Below are 13,734 nucleotides of genomic sequence, written 5' to 3'. Positions count from 1 at the left end.
GAAAGTAATTAAATTGCATAATTAGCATAATATTCCGTAACCTGTTGTTGAGCATTTCGCTGGTTAAATTCACCAAAATCAGATGTTTAAGAGCTGAATAAAAGTTAACGGGGTGTCTGTACAACAGTTTTTTTTTCAAACTAAGACTGAATTGAAATCGTTGATAGAATACTTGTTAAGCATTACATTGCTACCTGGATAATAACTCAATTAATATAGCTGTGGAAGTGCATCAAAGAAAGTTGAAGTTGAGAGAAGGCACAAACTCGTCCAAGAGTGTCAAGAAAAACATTAAAACAGAATAATGCTGATTAAAAGCTTCATAACATTAGCAGTGCTTAATTGAAGTTGATTGCATAGTTTGGACTAGCGATTATTGTTGAATACGTGAGTGTTTCAACGCAGATCGATTTCGTGTTTTCCATGCATTCTAACAAATATGGGAGTACAAATGGCACGAGTTAACCCGATATCAGGGGGAGTCCAGGGCATGTGCATATTTGCATCGAGCATAACACCGATCAGTCGTCCCTGTTCCACTGTTTGCTATTCCAGTTCTAAACCCATTCAATGCAGCGATTGCACTGCTGCAGAATCAGATCGAGGAATATTGCGAGCCTGCTATGCATCCTATTGAAAGTGCCATATTGAAATAAGCTCTAGCCATTTGCATTTATCTGAACGGCTGTGTAGCATGGACTATGCGGTTAGTGGCAGACGGAGGGATATTCTTTGAATTCTTCCTATTCGAATCAGTAGACCTACTTGTTACTCAGAGAAAGTACTTTTTGCAAGAAACTTTCTGATAAAATTGAGATTTTATTCAATTATCGTAGATCAAATATTGATTGAACGTGGTTTCGAAGGGAAGCCGCCTTTTCATTTCAAAGCATCAGCTGCCCTGTTTTAGGTTTATTTTTATTTATTTTTCAAGCGTGCCTACCTTTCTCCTATCCTAAATAGGGCAAAAATGTCCGAATGTGAGGCTGCCTTGGGCGAATATAGGTTATTAGGATTTTTTCCCCTGGTGGAGCACTGCTATATCCGTTCGTGCATAGTTCAAGCTCGTTTTGCGCACGTACAGCTTTCAGGTCATGTGGCATAAATGGATTTTGCAATTGGAGGTGAGTATAAACGAATACGGTTTCATTTGAAATTCCAATTACAACACCAGAGATGACCGTGTCTGGTTTTATCATTTACCATCACACGCAATGACTAACGCTTTTAGCCAATGTAGTTGAATTGCGTTTGTTTGGAAAATTTTCGCTGTCAAGTACGAGTTGAATGAACAAACGAGTTCATTATCCATCGGCGAATGGACATGAATTTTAGTATGTGATGTGATGATTTGCCTCTCGAGGTACATAGAATTTTGAATGTTGAGACTTTAGAACAAATGTCCAACCAAATAATTAATAATTTCAGGCAAAAATCGTTGAAATCCTCCATTGCATATTGAGGGTGCGATTTAAAAAAAAACAAAATCGACCGCGTTACGAAAAGTGTCCAGGTTTTGACCACTTTAAACTCTGTCAATAGCGGATGGATTTTAATTCTAAACAAGCCAATCGTTTGGAAATGTTTCTACGAATCTGCTAAAATGAACACTTTATTAATTTTCAATAGTTTTAGGCTGCTGCAATGGTGATCAAAATTATCACCGGTTGCCTGCAAAAAGCGCTGTCCCTGACACAGATTTCAAAATTGAATTCCATCCGGTCTCGCACAACGGTGCTTATTCAATCACCGTGTGTGGTGGTGTCCGGTCGGTCGTCATCAGCAGCAGCAGCAGCAGCAGTGCTATCAGCGCGTGGCGTTGACCATTGATCTACTGTACACAACGAAAGGCTGCCCGCAAGCAGCGAGCTGCCCGCAAGCAGCGAGCTGCCCGCAAGCAGCGAGCTGCAGCCCACATGAGCGTCCATTCACCGACGAAGGAGGAAGAAGCCGCACCGCTACTGATCGGATTCAGTAGCTCTCGTGAGTCGCTGTGGGCCATCTATGCCAAACGTACCACCGTCGTTCCAAACCATATACAGCTCGCCAGCCTCATCCGTGTTGAATACATATGAACTATGGCAGCATTACTCAACCATCACGACAAAACGATCCTTTCCAGGACCACCATAAATTTGTTTGAAGAGTTTTTTCTGGACGCCAATCGATAAGAAATTTTTCTACGAATCTGTTAACATTAAGATATCAATTTTCAAAAGGTCACTATTGCAAACAGCACGAATGTGCAACTGTTACTATGATAATTAAAATTATCACCGATTGCCTGAGAAAAACGCTTTCCCTAACACAGATTTTAAGATCGCATTCCATCCGGTGCTTTCGACGCGTGGCGTTGGACATTTTTCTCCAGTACACAATGAAAGGCAAGTAGTGAGCTATCTATCAAGGCTGCCCTCAATAGCCCTCGCTTCACCGAAGAAGGAGGAAGAAGCCGTACCGCTACTGATCGAATTCAGTTGCTCCATAGAGGTAACTCTGAGACTAGTAGGTCCCGAAGAAACGTGCTCTTTTTGGCTCAGCTCTGGGTACTGTCTCCGGTCCCAAGCAAATCGATGCACCCCTCGAAACATAGGAAAATCCACGAACCCCTCATTTTATCTGTCAAACTTTCATAGCAAATCAAAACAAACATTGTGTAGTACTAGAATTTCGACTAAAATAGGGTACGTTATTTGATTTGCTTGGGACCAATAGGCTAGTCAAGTAGTGAGCCAATTTAAAATCGATAGTTTCGTATTGATTGTTGGTTGCTCGTCGTGAGCCACTGGGGGCCATCTATGCTAAGCGCGTCACCCTCGTTCCAAACACATACAGCTCGCCAGCCTCATCCGCGTTGAACACCCTAAAAGCTCAGCATTACTCAACCATCACGACAAAACGGTTCTTTCCAGGACCACCATAAGTTATTGGTGTTCAAGAATAAATTTTCATTGAACATTCGCTCGCCTTGCTGCCAGCCACATCTACCCCAAAGCTCTTTGATAATTTACCCAGCAACCAAACGTGTGTGGTCAAATGCGCAACAGTATTGAAGTGGTACATTAAAATTTTCGCAATGATCGAATACAACATGACCTTGTCAATTATCCAGAAACACTTGGAATTAAGGTAAGGTTTTCTCCAGGACGCTAGAAAATCTCGCGATTGGAAAATTTTAGCAAGCAATTCCTTCAACCAATTTTCTTTTTTTTATATATATATATATATTGAAAAATTCCGTGCGTTTTGCGCACGAAAATGCCTAATTTTGTCATCAGAAAGCGAGGCGTTTCCGTGATGGGAAAAAAGGGGTTTCCCTAACACAGTCGCAGAATTTTGATACCAACCACGTAATCCTACGTCATATCTACGGTCGTGTCTTGGATAGAACCTCTTACTTTTTTTGTAGAAACGTGTCGTAGCTTCATTTGAAATAAAACACTTTTTCTTTTCTCAAACATGTGTTTTTTAATGCGCCTAAATGAAAATTATCATTTTTAGTTATCACCCGTTAGTAGCTGGAGCCCCAAGAAGAGCAAATGATATGTTATTTAATTTTAATTTAAAACAAATAAAGAGTTTAAAAAACAAAGTTGAAGAAATTCCATGTTTTACCGCTGACTTGCTTTTGCTAGCTGTTGATATCACTCAAACGTTTAAGCTTCAGCCTTCAGTTTGATGTACGTTTCCGCCATCATCTCAAAGTTCCGTGCCATAATGTCAATGTCATCGGCGAAGCCAAGGAGCTGGATGGACTTCCTGAATATCGTGCCACTCGTGTCTATCCCAGCTCTTCTGATCACACCTTCTAACGCGATGTTGAACAGCAGACACGAAAGTCCATCACCACCATCATCAAAGGGACTCGAGAGTGTCCCCGATACTCGAACAACGCACATAACTCGATCCATCGTCGCCTTGACCAGTCGCGTCAGTTTGTCCGGAAATCCGTACTCGTGCATAATCTGCCATAGCTGATCTCGATCGATTGTGTCGTATGCGGATTTGAAATCGATGAAGAAATGATGTGTGGGCACGTTATATTCGCGGCATTTCTGCAGAACCCGCCGAATCGCAAAAATTTGGTCAGGGTAGCGCGGGCACCCATGAATCCCGCCTGGTATTGCCCCACGAACTCTCTTGCAAATGGTGACGGCGGCGGCATAGAATTTGGGAGAGTACCTTGTAGGCGGCGCTCAGCAGTGTGATCGCGCGCTAGTTGCAGCAATCCAACTTGTCGCCCTTTTTGTAGATTGGGCATACGACACCTTCCATCCGCTCCTCCGGTAATATCTCCTCCCAAATCTTGGCAATTACCCAGTGCAGCGCTCTAGCCAGTGCTTCACCACTGTATTTTAATAGCTCACTTGGTAGTTGATCTACACCAGTTGCTTTGTTGTTCTTCAGCCGACCGATCTCCTCCTCAAATTCTTGAAGATCAGGGGCCGGTAGCCTGTCGTCTTCTGCGCGTGCTCCAAGGTATGTTGCCATGCCACCTTCGTTTTCTGCTGCTTCACCGTTGAGGTGCTCGTCATAGTACTGCTTCCACCTATCAATCACCTCACACTCGTTCGTAAGAAGATTACAGTCCAAGTCCTTGCACATATCGGCTTGCGGCACGTAGCCTTTGCGCGAACTATTTAACTTCTCGTAGAACTTCCGTGTGTCGTTTACGCGCTACAGATTTTCCATCGTCTCGCGATCTCGGTCTTCCGGCTGACGCTTCTTCCTTCGGAAAACCGAGTTTTGTCTGTTCCGCGCTTGTCTGCATCGCTCCACATTCAATTTCGTGCGGTGTTGCAGCATTCTCGCCCGTGCTGCATTCTTCTCCTCTACTAACAGTTTGCATTCGCCGTCAAACCAGTCATTTCTTCGGTCCGGGATTGCAGTACCTAGTGCCGCTGCAGCAGTACTACCTATATGGCTGAACGGATGTCCCTCCAGCCATCTTCAAGAGAAGCTGCGCCAAGCTGCTCTTCCGTGGGTAGTGCAACTTCCAGCTGCTGCGCGTAGTCCTGGGCAACTCCGACGTCCCGTAGTTGCTCAATGTTGGGTCGTGGCGTTCGACTTCGACGTGTGTTATGCACCGTTGAGAGTTTTGAGCGCATGCATACTGCAACTAGGTAGTGGTCCGAATCTATGTTCGCACTGCGGTACGTGCGGACGTTGATAATGTCGGAGAAGAATTTCCCGTCGATTAGAACGTGAACGTGATTTGGTTTTCTGTGTGTTGGTCAGGTGATCTTCAGGTGGCTTTGTGGATATCCTTGCGGGGGAAAAAGGTACTTCGAACTCGCGTTGGCACATCTTCCCCAGCACTACAAAGCCGGTTTCCAGCTCGTTGGTGGTGCCACAGCTCTGGTAGAAAGTAGCCGCTCGATGCCCGCTTTTCCATACCTTTTGTCCCGTCCAGCAAAGTTCCTGCAGTGCTACGACTTCGAAGTTGCGTCATAGATTAACCTATCGCAACCCGGGAAGCCGAGCGATTTGCAGTTCCATGTTCCGAGTTTCCAATCGTAGTCCTTATTTCGTCGCGTAGGTCTGTGCCGATTGTTCCGATCCGTATTTCTTTCTTCAGTATTTGCAACTTTGTTTTTTTTCAGGGCGGCTTGTTGGGCCTGCCCCAACCCCCTGTCTTGCCGGGGGACCATCGTGCACAGCTCTGTTTAGAGTCTCACGCTGGCACTAGGACGGTGATCAGCCGCTCCTAACATGGAGAACAGACGCCGTTTTGAGCCGCACCTCCATGGTGAACAGACGCTCGGGTTTGGTGAAGCATTTCCTCTATCACCGTACTATGGTTATCGCGCCAGTGTTCGCGTCGCACCTCTTCACTTTGCTATTGCCGGACTGGCAACATTGCCCAGGCTACGCCACCCAGCTGTGTCCATGTTTCAGCTGGTAGTCTTTTGTTATCATATGACTCGAGGAGGCGTGAAGTAGGAACTTGTGAGGACCACGGCTAGGTATTCCGCTCCTTCCAGGTTGTCAACTCACCATTTTGTAGCCGTTGAAGTAACATTCCCTTATTTCCCTGCAATGAGAACCGTTTGCAACAATTAGCTGGCATAAACGTAGTGCTATATCAGGCCAGCGTAGTGTGAACACCTCCACTTGATATCGATATCATCTCGCTATATCACGTGATATAGAGCGTAATGAGAACGGGGTATAAGGTTGCCCTCATTGTCAGCTAATTAAAGTGTAGGAGAAATTTTAATTTTTAAAAAGCCAAAGCTACTATGGGGTAAGTAACGTCTCGCTGAAACAACTGGAAGCTCATAATATAAAGCTATACATATAAAGGGCGAACACGAAATTATTGCGACACCGAAAATGTCATGCCAATTTTCTTATAATGTTTAGAATCAAACCAAAATTTTAGGGTAGTTTTATACATATATTTACTTCAAAAATCAAAAGAAAAGTTAATCGATGGAGCCTTGAGTGTAAAATTGAACGAATTTTCGCTTGATGCCCTCCATCAAAGTCTTTACAGTGTCATCCGGTACCAGTTTCTCAGTTTTTTTTCCATTTTCTTAACATGTCCTTCTCGTCTTTGACTGTCTTCTTGTTCTTCCGAAGTTCCCGCTTCATTATTGCCCAGTACTGCTCCACCGAGCGCAGCTCCGGACAGTTTGGCGGATTCATGTCCATGTCCTTTGGAACAAAATGGACAGAATTGGCCTCATACCACTCCAGGACACTTTTAGAATAGTGGCATGATGCCAAATCTGGCCAAAATAGCGGAGCTTCGTCGTGTTGCTGCAAGAACGGCAAAAGGCGCTTCTCGAGGCACTCAGATTTGTAGATCTCGTCATTTACTGTGCCCTTTGCCACGAAAGGCTCACTCCTCAGTCCGCAAGAGCAGATGGCCTGCCAAATGAGATATTTGGAGGCAAACTTCGACATTTTCTTCTTCTTAAATTTGTCGTCCACATCGAACTTGCTCTTGCCGGTGAAAAACTCCAACCCCGGAATTTGCTTAAAATCGGCTTTTATATACGTTTCGTCGTCCATCACACAACAGCCATATTTTGTCAGCATCTTCTCGTAGAGCTTCCGTGCCCGAGTTTTAGCCGTCGATTGTTGCCGCTCATCGCGGTTTGGGAAGTTCTGTACCTTGTATGTATGTAGTCCAGCTCTCTTCTTTGCATTCTGGACGTAGCTCTGCGACATGCCGATCTTTTTAGCCAAATCACGGCTTGAGACGTTGGGATTTGTTTTAATCATCCGCTTCACCTTTCCCTCCGTCTTTTTGTTCTCCGGTCCCGGTTTTCTTCCAGCTACTTTGCCGTGGTCCAACGTCAACCGCTCCTGGAACCGCTTCAACACTCTGGAGACGGTTGAATGGTGAATGTTAAACATTTTCCCAACTGCCGGTGCGACAGGTCAGGAAATTCCAGGTGTTTGGAAAGAATTTGTTCTCTCAACTCGCGTTGGTTCACCTCCATTTTCGTTGAATCGAAAAACACGACTTCGAGTTTGACAGCATGTACACAATACACATCAATGAGAAAGTGTGCAAAATTTGGTTGATTTTTACCCAATGGTAAAAAAGTTATGCCCTGTTGAATGTGTCGCAATAATTTCGTGTTCGCCCTTTAGGATTATTTAATTTAATTTAAATAGCACTATATGTATCATATACTGTATCAATTTCTAAGTGGAACTGTTAATGTATGTCATTCCTTGTATGAAGGTCCTTAAATAGATACAAAAAATGGCATAAACTTGGTTTATTGTCCCTAGTGACCAATTATGCGAAGTTTCATGATTCGATTCGTCAGTTGGCGTGGAACTGCTCTATAGAGTTGACGTATGGTAGTTTTTGTGATTTCAATCGAATCGATCGAGTCTTCGGAGGATTTCAAGCGAACCGATTATGAGCAAAAAAAGTTACACGTGGACCAAGATTAGGTTCTAGTTTCAAATTATTTTTCCATCACAGCCCTTATGCTCAAAAATTTACAATTTCGTAAGAATACAAAATCCTTTCAAACCAACGCGATTTCTCTTCCGTGATAGTGAAAGATTGTATTGATCCTAAAAGTTTCTAAGAATGCGCAAAATTTCCATTAAGTCTTCAATTAAAGCTACAGCCGAATTCTCCCTTCCAGCATTCCAAATCAAACTTCGCCAAATGGAAGCTGCCAAAACTTCAATTCTCTCCCGTTCTCTTGTTCCCATTCATGCTGACCGAAGTACATAGTCACTTTCAGTCGATTTCGTGGAATCATGATCCCGAAATCCCATCCCCGTCCCATGAGTGGAAGCCAGCAGCGTGTGGCAAAAAGTTTCCTGAAAATTTTATTGATTTCATCCCGCGGTAGTCGTCTCGACGGGAGAGGAGAGTAAGGAGACCCTCGATGTGGCCTGCAATGCAAAAAAAAAACCGAAAACTTGGTCATGTTGTGATAAAACTGCCTCTCGGCCGTGAGTAGGTACAGCTCGCAAGTATGTATAGAAACTGGGGAGAAGGCACCGCGAATGGGCGATAAATGGCCAATACGGAGTGGAGCGTACGCCATGTGTTCGACGTCTGCTTCCGATGGTGGAACGTAAACAGAGCGAGCTTTTTTGTGCCTGGACTCACGTGCTACTTGGATCGTGAGCGTGATGGACGAGAGCGTGTCGCTCTGCGCTGAGAACGGGGAAAAGCTCGCACGCTGCGTTTTCCGAATACACATCCGGCGAATCTCGTCGGGTCGGGTCGTCCCTGCGGTGGGTCGTTGCTTTAAAAAGGCTCCGATAAGGACGAAAAAGCTTCAGTCTTCGGTGGATTCTTATGCAGTGCGGTAGATCGCGGAGTGAAGTGGCGCCAGACGAGAGTTCTCTTAGCGATTGCCTATCAAAGTGAAGAGTGGTAGATTATCCGGGAGTGGAACGGGAGGTTATTCTTTTTTCGGGTGGGTGTGTGTGTGTGAGTGTGTACTGGAGGGGGACGAGAGCAGTTCAAGTATCAATCCGTGGTAGTATTTATTTACCTCTTCCGACCGCTTTGTCGCGTGTATTTTCTGGATTTTACGGAAGAGAAGTTGAAGCAGCAGGAGCAGAAGGTGGGGGTTTGTCTTTTGTAGTTTTCGTTCTTAGAGCGGGGTGAATGAAGGAATCAAGTTGGATATTATCAAGCAAATGAAAGTGGTATGCATCGAGGAAGCAAATCTGGTCTAGGTATTAAATTTTAAGGATTGCGTGAAGCTATCTCTCCCGAGTCAGTGTGTATATGTTGGGAATGTGACTATCATCGAGTATAAGGACTCGACGAGGACCGAGACAATCATCGATCGAAAAAGCCTCCTTCAGGGAAAGGAGGCCACAAGTACGGCGCAGCGAGAATATGAAATGAGAAGCAGTCCAGTAGAAGGGAGAAAGGATAACGGGGTTCTACGTTTCCTACCACCGCACCGCCGACGTCGACGTCCTCTATCGCCTTCAAGAAAAGCTTTTGTTTTATGCTCAGTCCCGGTCAGGTGAACAGAGAAAACTTACGAATGTCCTCAGGGTTATGTGTTGGTCCTTTCGGATAAATAATAACAAACCAACCGACAAACCGAAGAAAGAAGGCAGTGAGTGGTGCGGGGTGGTGGTGTATGCCTGCTTCGATTGTCGCTTGATTGACAACTACGTGAAAGTGTGTCCCGGTGCAACACTCCTCAGTAGGCCAGCACAACTCATCGATATTGATTTCCCATTGATTATATAAAAAAAGCGGAAGCGAGAAAAAAATTGAAGTGTTTTTAATTTTCTCGGCTGCCATCCTATCCGTCGATTCGCATCACTGGTGGTCGCCTGGTCCTGCGGATTCTGCGGGAGTAAAACGGAAAGAGGAAAATCAATTTTAACGAAAAATTTTGAGTGACGCGTTCATTAAGTCTGAACAGAGAGAGACGAGCAGCTAAATGGGCAAAACAGAAAATACGCGAAGTGAGTTCCGAGAAGTGTGTTCTTTTTTTCAAATTACGATACCAGTGCAGTAGTAGAGCAGCAGATCACGGTTCAACAACATAAGCAACATCAGGTTCACAGAACTTAGACAGAGACAGTGTTCGAGAGGTAAGTCCCAAAAGAAAAGGATACAACAATATAGCATCGTTGGAAAGCAGCGGAATTAATATGGTTTATTCTTTTTGAAAGGAGATATGCTCGCATGAGCGTCTATGTGTCTAAGGATGCGAAAGTCATCGGAGCTCGACAGTTTGGAATTTGGTGCTTCCGGGAACGAATTAGGGACACCATTTGGTTGAGTGCTTGCATGAAGCAAGGGAAATGAGAGGGCACCTTTTCCAGCTTTATTAGCTGCCATAGGTACATAAACTCGGGTTTTAAAAAAATTGCTCCAAATGCGAGGGAGGAATTCGTGGAACACTTCACGAAAATTGTTTACCAATTCGTTTGAAGTTGCTGGGTGCGGGTGCGTTAATTAGTTGTGTAATGAGCAAAATGTTAACTTGATTTTGTCATGTTTCTTCAGCTGGGCTTAATGCGAGAAATCCGGCTGGTGAATACATATTTCATCGCATTAATTAGGCACGCATTTATTTATCATCCGTAGTCTCGTTTTGGGCCGAATTAAGTCTGTAATGGAAGCCTGCGGTGCCATAGGCCACTTTGAAGCAAACAAACCACAGTACCTTCAAATTGGATAAAGATAAGACGTTTTAGCTGAATTGGAATTCAATTCATGGCATACTTTGAGTTATGTTGGATCTTAAAGTCGGACTTTACGTAGTTGGAAAACTGCACACCATGCCAATATTCTGTACTCTCAAGATCCTGATTATTTAGAAGGATGATGTCTTGGGCAAAATTGGTCAGGAGGTCAAGGAATGCTGGATGTTGGATATATCAGGTTGAAATTATCCCGCTATGCGGCGCTAGTGAGCATCCTATATGCACATATTATGTACTGGTGTATCTCAAGATCATGATTATTTAGACGGTTGATGTTTTTGAAAAAGTTGATCAGGAGGTGAAAGACTACTGGCAGGTTTGTTAATTTTGAATTCTGCCGCCAGATGGCGCTAGTGTTCATGCAAATAATATGTACAACATATACACTTTCTGATCCTGAATATATAGAAGAGTGATGTCTTCGGAAAAGTCGATCAGGTGGTCAAGGCCTGTTGGGTGGTGGACATATCAATTCAGACCTCTGCCACAAGGCGGAGCTAGTGAGCACGCAAATTTTCTGCAGGTACATATCTCAACATCCTGATTATATAGAAGGATGATGTCTTTGGAAAAGTTGATCAGGAGTTCAAGAGCTGCTGAGAGTTGAACAGATCAATTCGGAGTTCTGTAAGTAGGTGACGCTAGTGTGCATGCAAGTCAATGGTATATAAGCTGACTGAATCTTCTTATTTCTTTGCCAGTTTCAGTTGTAAAGCTACTACGCTTTACTCCGAACTACTGCATGATGATCAGATCAACCGGTAGCTTGGTAAAAAGAAGAAAATTATATTGGCAACAAAATTCTACTTACTCACTTTCAATTTCTGTTCAAATTTCACACTGCCTTTCTTTAACCGAACTATCCGTTCTAAACTTTCATCCCTTTCCTCCTAGCTAGTTGTCACCTTCCATCAGATTTTGACCATAAAGCATCTCTTTCAAAGCTTAAAAAAATGATGAACATTGACCTTGATCGAAGATGATCAAAATTCATGGTCATTTTGACTGCTGTATCTATTCCATATCAATCAAGGTTTTGTTTCTAGTGATCAACTGCTAGTTGATCAATATTTATCAACTCCTGAATATCTCGCACAAAGCAGAATTCTAAAATGAAACCTTCTGATCAACTTTGGCGAAAACATCACCCGTCTAAATAATCAAGATATTGAGGTACAGCAGCAAATAATATTTGCATGTGGGATGCTCTCAAGCACAGAATAGTAAGATATCTGTCAACCACCCGGCAGCTCTTGGCTCCTGATCAACTTTCCTGAAGACATCATCCTTCTATATAATCTAGAGATACAGCAGTATAAAATATTTGCATGCTTACTAGCATCAGCTGGCGGCCGAAATCAAATTTGATCTGTCCACCTCCCTGCATTCTTTGGCATCCTGGTTAACTTTGCCGAAGACATCACCCTTAAATATAATCAGGGTCTTGAGATACAACACCACATAATATTTGCATGCTGGATGCTCACTAGCGCCACCTAGCGGCATAATTCCAAATTGGTGTCAGTAGCCCTTGACTTCCTGATCGACTTTGTCGAAAACATAACCCTTCTATATAATCAGGATCTGGTCATACAGAAAAACGGATTATTTGCACGCTCACTAGCACCACCTAGTGGGGAATTCTGAATTGATTTGTCCAACACCCAACCGTCCTTGACCTCCTCATCAACTTTGCCGAAGATATTACCGATCTAAATAATCAGGATGTTGAGATACATCAATACAGAATATTGGCTTGTGGGATGCTCACTAGCGACAGAATTCCGAATGAATCTATCAACCACCCAGCAGCCTTGACCTCCTGATCAACTTTACCGAAGATATTACCGGTTTACATAATCAGGATCTTAAGATACATCAATACAGAATATGTGCATGTGGAATACTCACTACCGCCTAGCGGCAGAATTCAGAATTTAGAAGTCCACATCCCATCAGCGCATGACCGAAAACATTACCCTTCTTTATAATCAGAATCTGGAGATGCAGCAGCTCTGAATATTTGCATGCTTACTAGTGCCATCTAGTGGCATAATTCCGGATTGATCTGTCCACCTCCCAGGAGTCTTTGACCTCCTGATCAACTTTTCCGGAAACATCACCCGTCCATATAATCAGGATTTGGAGATACAGCAGTACCATGCTGCATGCTCGCTAGCACCGCCTGTAGGCAGAATTCCGAATTGATATGTCCACCTCCCAGCGGTTTTTGACCTCCTGATCAACTTTGTCCAGTACATTATCCTTCTTTATAATCTGGATCTGGAGATACAGTAGTAACACATATTTGAACATTCACTAGCGCCACCTAATGGCAGAATTTATAATTAACCTGTCCACTTCCCAGTAGTCTTTGGCCTCCTGATCAACTTTGCACAAGACGTAATCCGTCGAAATAATCCGGACTTGAGGACAGTAGTTCAAAATATGTACATGTGGGATGCTCAGCCTAACGAAATAATTCAGAATTCATCTGTCCACCACCCAGCAGCCCTTGATCTTCTGATTAACTTTGCCGAAGACATCACCCTTCTAAATAATTCAAGAACTTGAGATACAGCAATACATGGTGTATGTAGGTTTCCAAAATGGACCATGATTTAAGTTTTTTTTTATAATCCATTTATTTGTCAAGGCTCAAATGCGTTAGCTTTGCGGAGCCGAATATTTTTTACATTAATATCTTTTCTTACAACTAATGTTAGTAGAACGGGGGCCGATTACTCGCGGCTTACTCGAGATTAGGGATTACATTTTTTGATAATTTGGAGAGAGGACAAGGGAACTAATTTAAAACTTAAACGTAAAGGATGACTAAAACACAAAACATTAAACACATACATCAATAGCTTTAAGATTCATAAAGACGATATAACGGCAAGCCAAGACGTCTCTAATTGGCTTAAAGGGTTGTTTTCCTCGGACCCTAAGGGAATCACACAGAACGGATCTCGCCTCATGATGCAAGGAGCAGGACAAAACAACATGCTCGATGTCGTGATAACCGTTTCCACAGGTGCACAAGTTGCTGTCGACAAG

At 43.5% G+C, this 13,734-nt stretch overlaps 1 protein-coding gene and 1 pseudogene across 1 annotated transcript in view; both read left to right on the top strand.

Moving 5' to 3' along the window:
• Nucleotides 1–8,619: 8,619 nt before the first annotated feature.
• Nucleotides 8,620–13,734, top strand: part of LOC135708224 (uncharacterized) — a 58,983-nt pseudogene continuing 53,868 nt past the window's right edge.
• Nucleotides 9,009–13,734, top strand: part of LOC135708143 (uncharacterized) — a 508,021-nt gene continuing 503,295 nt past the window's right edge. Inside the window, exon 1 of the mRNA XM_065230121.1 lies at nt 9,009–9,059. The gene's annotated coding sequence lies outside the window, so the exon portion shown is untranslated. The remainder of the gene's footprint in view (nt 9,060–13,734) is intronic.

This window comes from Ochlerotatus camptorhynchus, unplaced genomic scaffold, assembly GCF_037179485.1.
Source record: "Ochlerotatus camptorhynchus isolate MF236.1 unplaced genomic scaffold, CSIRO-AGI_Acam_v1.1 ptg000328l, whole genome shotgun sequence".
Taxonomy (NCBI): Eukaryota; Metazoa; Arthropoda; class Insecta; order Diptera; family Culicidae; genus Ochlerotatus; species Ochlerotatus camptorhynchus.
This window is presented reverse-complemented; position numbering and strand designations above follow the sequence as displayed.